The 6,000-nt window shown below is 36.7% G+C and overlaps 1 protein-coding gene across 2 annotated transcripts in view; it reads right to left on the bottom strand.

Moving 5' to 3' along the window:
• The window catches only part of LOC101691909 (cytochrome c oxidase subunit 7B2, mitochondrial), a 168,649-nt gene extending 165,924 nt beyond the window's left edge, over positions 1 to 2,725 (bottom strand). For both annotated transcript variants that reach the window (XM_004764912.3, XM_004764913.3), the window contains exon 1: positions 2,577 to 2,725. The gene's annotated coding sequence lies outside the window, so the exon portion shown is untranslated. The remainder of the gene's footprint in view (positions 1 to 2,576) is intronic.
• Between the last annotated feature and the right edge of the window lie 3,275 nt (positions 2,726 to 6,000).

Consider the following 6,000-nt stretch of genomic DNA (forward strand, 5'->3'; position numbering starts at 1 on the left):
GGAAAATCACTCTCAGTTCAGATTCCTGAACTGAAATTGCAATTGATGTTTCTTGAAGCCCGAGCCCCTAGAGGCCTAATAAGAACTAATACTCTTCCATGTGCTCCTCCAGGAACTGTCTTTCATCACTGAATTGTTCAGACCTTGAATAGCATTTTTTTCTGCTATCTATTTTTCTGTAGCAATGAACCCTGCCTCTAGTTTTTATTTTCTTCTCTTCTACACTTTTCAGCAAGTTCTAATTTTTTAACGATTTAATCTGGTTAGAAAGTTAAATAGGTTAAGTCTAACTGCTTAACTTATTATTAATTTGGTCTCTTCTCCAAAACACAGAGGATTATTGTTGATTGCTAGAACTGAATACTTGCCTTCCTTTTTTATCTCTTTTGGACATTAGGGGGTTTTTTTTCCTAAAATATTCCTCTATTTCTTAAATTCCAGAATCATCTCTATCAATAATAATGAAATCACTTGATTATGAGTTTACTTAAAGCATCTACTACTTAAAAAAAAAAAAAATTGTTTTTCTCCTCTATTCCCCTGGGATGCATAATTCCACACAGGAACTTTTCTCCCATCAGACAAGCATCAAGCCCATCCAAGCTTGACCCAAGTTATCCTTTTGCCTGGCTCCTTTCCGTATGCCCAATTTTGCTGAGTCTTGACTTGAGTCCAAATTCTAGGGCATGTTCCTTCTAAGCACAAACTATACTTCTATATACAAACCTACAGTTACTGTATTACCTCAAAAGTCAACTAGTGAGGGCCTCGGGGGTGGCTGACTCAGGTAAGCACCCAACTCCTCTAATTTCAGGTCAGGTCATGATCTCAGGGTCATGGAATCAAGCCCCTGGGTTCGGCTCCATGCTCTGCCAGGAGTCTGCTTGAGGATTCTATCCCTCTCCCTTGGCCCCCACCCCAACACACTGGCATGCAAGCACCCTCTCTCTCTAAAATAAATAAATGAACATTTTTTTAAAAAATCACCTAATAATACTTTGTGTATTCTACAGATCTTTAGTCTTTCCCAATTTCTAAGATGCTCTTCTAATGCCTTTTATATCACCCCTTATCTGTGACCTCTCATTAGTTTCTGAAGGAATCATTCCATTTGAGATCTTACCTCCTCTTTTTAATTAATTTTAGACCTAGGCCCTTCTGTCAATGTAATAACTGAACACCTATCCCTTTTCCAATACTCTGTTAAAGAGAATTTAGATCCCCTTGAATTCTCATTTCTCTCTCACAGATGTCTACCTGAACTTCGAATTATTTTCTGTCACCTTTGTCAAGTTCGTCCCCTAGTTTCTCTAGCTCTTTTCTAAAACAGTTTTATTGCCTCCAGCAATTTTTTTTTCCTTTTGTTTCCAGGCTTCCGTAACTCTGTATGAACCTGAAGCACAAGTTTTAAACTACCCTAACACCTTAAACTTCAAAGCAAGATCAATGATTAGAGCCAGAGCATTCCAAGAACAAGCCTTTTTTGTTTGTTTGTTTGTTTTCTAAGCCACTGGTTTTGCAATATTTTATTAACTTGTTTTCATTCTCAATTTATGAAGGTATATGCTCTTTACAGAAAGGGCCCCAATCCTTCTTTAATTTAATATCCATCAACCTCCTACTATGAGTTTGAATCTCAGCAATCAAAAATCACTGGCAGACCATACAGAATTATCAAATTCAGAGCCACCTGACATCAAAAATTAAGAGCAACTTTTAAACCTATAGACAAGTCATATGACCCCTAGATCTGTCCTTCCCACACTCCTTCCCTTGACTCTGAAGGGGAAAGGGGGGAAAACCAACAACGTAACAGTGGATCGACAAAGAAATTTCTAGGCCACCAGCCTAGGCCTGGCACTCAATATTTCCAGCAGGCAGGGCTGGATATAGTAGAAACGATGATGCCTCAAAAAAGGTAAACCTGGTGATTCACAGACCTGTACCCCTGGGGATAAAAATATATGTTTATAAGAAATAAAAAATTAAAAAAAAAAAAAAAAGGCTGGTACTTGAAAACACTTGCTTTATAACCGAAACTTTGTCTCGGACAAGGCTACTTAGAAAAAAACTGTGTGTTCAGAATTGAACGTCAAGCAGTAGCAACTGTTTGACGAGGACTCTTTCATAAGGATGTCTCAGCACTGCTAGTCTGAGTCCCCCAAAGGCTGCGTGTCTTTGCTTACTGCCGAAAGCATGCGCTCTTGCCTCCGTACAAAAGGCTTCTAAAGGCTATAAAACCGGCCACCCTCCCGTGGAAAAACGGCCGTAGGCTGTAACAATCCACCACTACCGAAAATAACGTGGTTAGTGCCTCGCCCAACATCATCCAACTCAACATCTCCCACTAAAGCCATGCCAGGAGCATGCCCACATGGAGCCTTCTCCACACTCCACAACACAGAATTCCTCTTTCTCACTTTTTCTTTACTCCCACCCTATCCCCCGGGTGTTGGGATGTGAGGAGAGTCCGACTCATAACATCTTTTACCCTGAGAGAAATAAGAGCGAAGCGGCACGCAAACCAAAACATCCCTATATCACTGCTAAAGAAAATACTGAAGATCGTGGCTTACCTCAGCCTTAGACTGACCGACGACGCCACAGAGGGCACCCAACGGACGACCGCGCACAGGAGAATCCGTCCCAGCAACGTACAGCTTGGAGGGGCGGAGCTAAGTGGGCACGTCCTCTGGGCAACTCTTCCCTAAGAGAAAAGGAAGGGGCGGGTCACAAAGCCAACGCTCGCTTTCCAAATCAACCAATCATATCACTGATTGCCACCACCACCGGAAGAAGAGACAGAATCATTAGGAGCGTTCTTCTTGTCTATGTCACTCCATAGTGGAGGAAACGGTTTGGGGAGTTAGGTGTTCCCACCCCTCAATGTAATGTGATCTCTCATGTAGAGATCTTTAACTTCCAGGTCACAGCAATCTTTTGGCAAGCTCACTGGCGACTATAGTCGCATCTTCATCACAGTTGGTCACAACGGGACTTGAGTTGCATGTAAACCCAAAGCAATCTACAATTCTATTGTGTATCTCACCTCCTCAAGATGCCAACCGTATGTGTGGACAATACATTACATGGTAACCATAGAATACATTGTCCAAACTAGGCAACTAGGAGAAAATAAAATGAATTAAAGTTATAAATTTTGTATTGGTGGACTTAGAGCACAATTCAAAAATCATTTCGTAAAATTAGATTACTTCTAAAAATTAAAAAATAAGTACATTGAAGCAAAAACTTTAAAAATGCCTTTGTATTAATATAAAAATAATGGAATGATAATTCTTGGCACATATTAATGTACTTTAGAGTTTCAACTTTAATTATCTATAATACTGGGTCACTAATATTTTTCTGAAGACTACATTTTTAATATGGCATTGTTGTTTTTCATTTTTTATTGTTTTTTCAAATAAGTACTTTATGTTTGATACATGGGAAATTTTGACACCTTCAATTTGCTCTTCTCTGTAGATTCTATTTTATATTAATAAAATAAGCTAAGAAATTAAACAGAAAATATCACTTCTACTTTTTCATACTGATGTATAAATTTCTCAGCCCAAATATTTTCACAAGTACTGTCATTTTTGCCTCTATTCAGAGCACCAGTCTTCAGCAAATATTTGACACAAGCTTCATCAAATAAGTTTTCTGTTATTTATGATTCTTTTGATGGTTTTGTCAAATTTAGGTGATGCAAATTAGGAGTTTTTAAATTTAATTTTATTTCTCTATAAATGTAAATTTATTCAATTACATTGGGAGATACATCAAAAAATTTTTGTATGGGTTAAAATAGTATAAGGTATAATTTCAGAATTTCAAGGTTAAATCTTACATTAATTATCTAAAGTCCAACTGAATTTGTTAAGGTTGTTCCTTGATTTTGTAGGGGTAAATTTAAGTGTCTTTCTGTGTTGCACATTTTTTAAAATAACTATTTAATCTGCAAAAGCCTTGAAATCTGAATTTTATCAGCATAAAATTTTTTGAATTGTTTGATTAAAAATTTCTGAATGATTTTTAACACAATGAAACATTTTCTAAATTTTGTTTATAAAAAGTTCAGTACCTTTGTAGACCATTTAAATTTATTTACAAAGTGTATTTTTTTAAAAAATGCATACTTTCCCAATTCTACTTAGGAGCAATGAAGAGAGAAAACGCATGCTGTTATGTTTGAGAAGATTGTTTTGTTGTTGTTGGTACTCAATCCTGGTTTTATCACTAAAAAGTTGCATTTTGGGGGGCACCTGGGTGGCTCAGTGGGTTAAAGCCTCTGCCTTCAGCTTGGGTCATGATCCCAGGGTCCTCGGATCGAGCTCCACATCAGGCTCTCTGCTCTGCAGAGGGCCTGCTTCCTCCTCTCTCTCTCTGCCTGACTCTCTGCCTACTTGTGATCTCTGTCTGTCAAAGGAATAAATAAAATCTTTCAAAAAAAAAAGATTTTGATTTAGCAAACTGTTATATATAACAATTTTATGAATTTTCATTATTTTTTAAATTTTGTTATAACATATAATGTATTATTAGCCCCAGGGGTACAGATCTGTGAATCACCAGGTTTACACACTTCACAACACTCACCATAGCACATACCCTCCCCAATGTCCATAACCCCACCACCCTCTCCCGACCCTTCTCCCCCCAGCAACCCTGTTTGTTTTGTGAGATTAAGAGTCTCTTATGGTTTGTCTCCCTCCTGATCCCATCTTGTTTCATTTTGAATTTTCATTACTATAGATTCTACATCAATTGCAGTTGGTTGCATTTATGAATTATATATACAACACAGCCAATTTCAAGGATATAGTTATTCCATAGTTTCTTAATTAAATAAGAATTTTTTTTATTTTTTACTATGACCTTAGACTCTATCCAATTTAAATTCCTGTTAAACTGTGAATAGTTTTAGTTTAAATATAATCCTTTAAGTGCTAATGAATAATATTCACAGTAATAGCAGATATTTTACTATTGAAAAATGAATTTCCAAATCTCACAAAACAAACTGAGGGTTGCTGGGGGGAGGGGGGGTTGGGAGAAGGGGGTGAGATTATGGACATTGGGGAGGGTATGTGCTTTGGTGAGTGCTGTGAAGTGTGTAAACCTGGTGATTTGCAGACCTGTACCCCCTGGGGATAAAAATATATGTTTATAAAAAATAAAAAATTAAAAAAAAAATGAATTTCCAAGCTTCAATTTGATTCCATGAATTGAACACAAAAACATAAAAACATTGTAAGTTATTTAATTGATTTACTATGTGAAGTTTTAGATAACAATGATAGAAAGCTGGCCTTATGTAACAGCCATCATAACAGAATATACATGCACTGAAAAACTTGGGATTGAAATCAAGAAAAACTAATGAGATAAATATTAATTTATTCTAAAAGAAAACTTTCTGTTTCACAGTGTTATATATACATGCACTCTCTGCAGCCATGGATTAATTTCTTATCTCTCCACACAGTCCTCTTAAAATAACTAGTAATCTTTGCAATAGATGCTGATTATTCTTCTGCAGGTCTATGTCTTCTGGTTTTCATAGCTACATCACTAATGTTCTCATGGTGATAATAAATACTGACACTTTTTTATATATTATTTATCAATTTTCTTGAAAACAGAGATTTTGTACATAAAATCTCATTAACATTTTCCTTTTGGCATCTTAGGTCTATAGGCCCCTTGTATCTGAAAGGCCTGTATATGGACCAGACCACAATTGGATAGTACCCGAAGTCAACAGCAGGGGGACAGTAGCAGTGTTATGCCTATGGCCCTTCTAAGATCAAAAGTTATCTTTCCAAGCTATCCTGAGTTGCTAGTGATCCAGATCATCTTTGCCTTATTAGTAATTGCCTTGTGTAATATCCATAATAGAAAAACGCTGGTTAAGTTGGATCTGGAAATATCAGGACCAGAGATAACTACCATTAGTTGTCTTTCAGATAACATCAAAATTTTGTTTACTAC

This window comes from Mustela putorius, unplaced genomic scaffold (genome assembly GCF_011764305.1).
Source record: "Mustela putorius furo isolate JIRA1106 unplaced genomic scaffold, ASM1176430v1.1 tig00000430_pilon_pilon_pilon, whole genome shotgun sequence".
In the NCBI taxonomy this organism is placed as follows: Eukaryota; Metazoa; Chordata; class Mammalia; order Carnivora; family Mustelidae; genus Mustela; species Mustela putorius.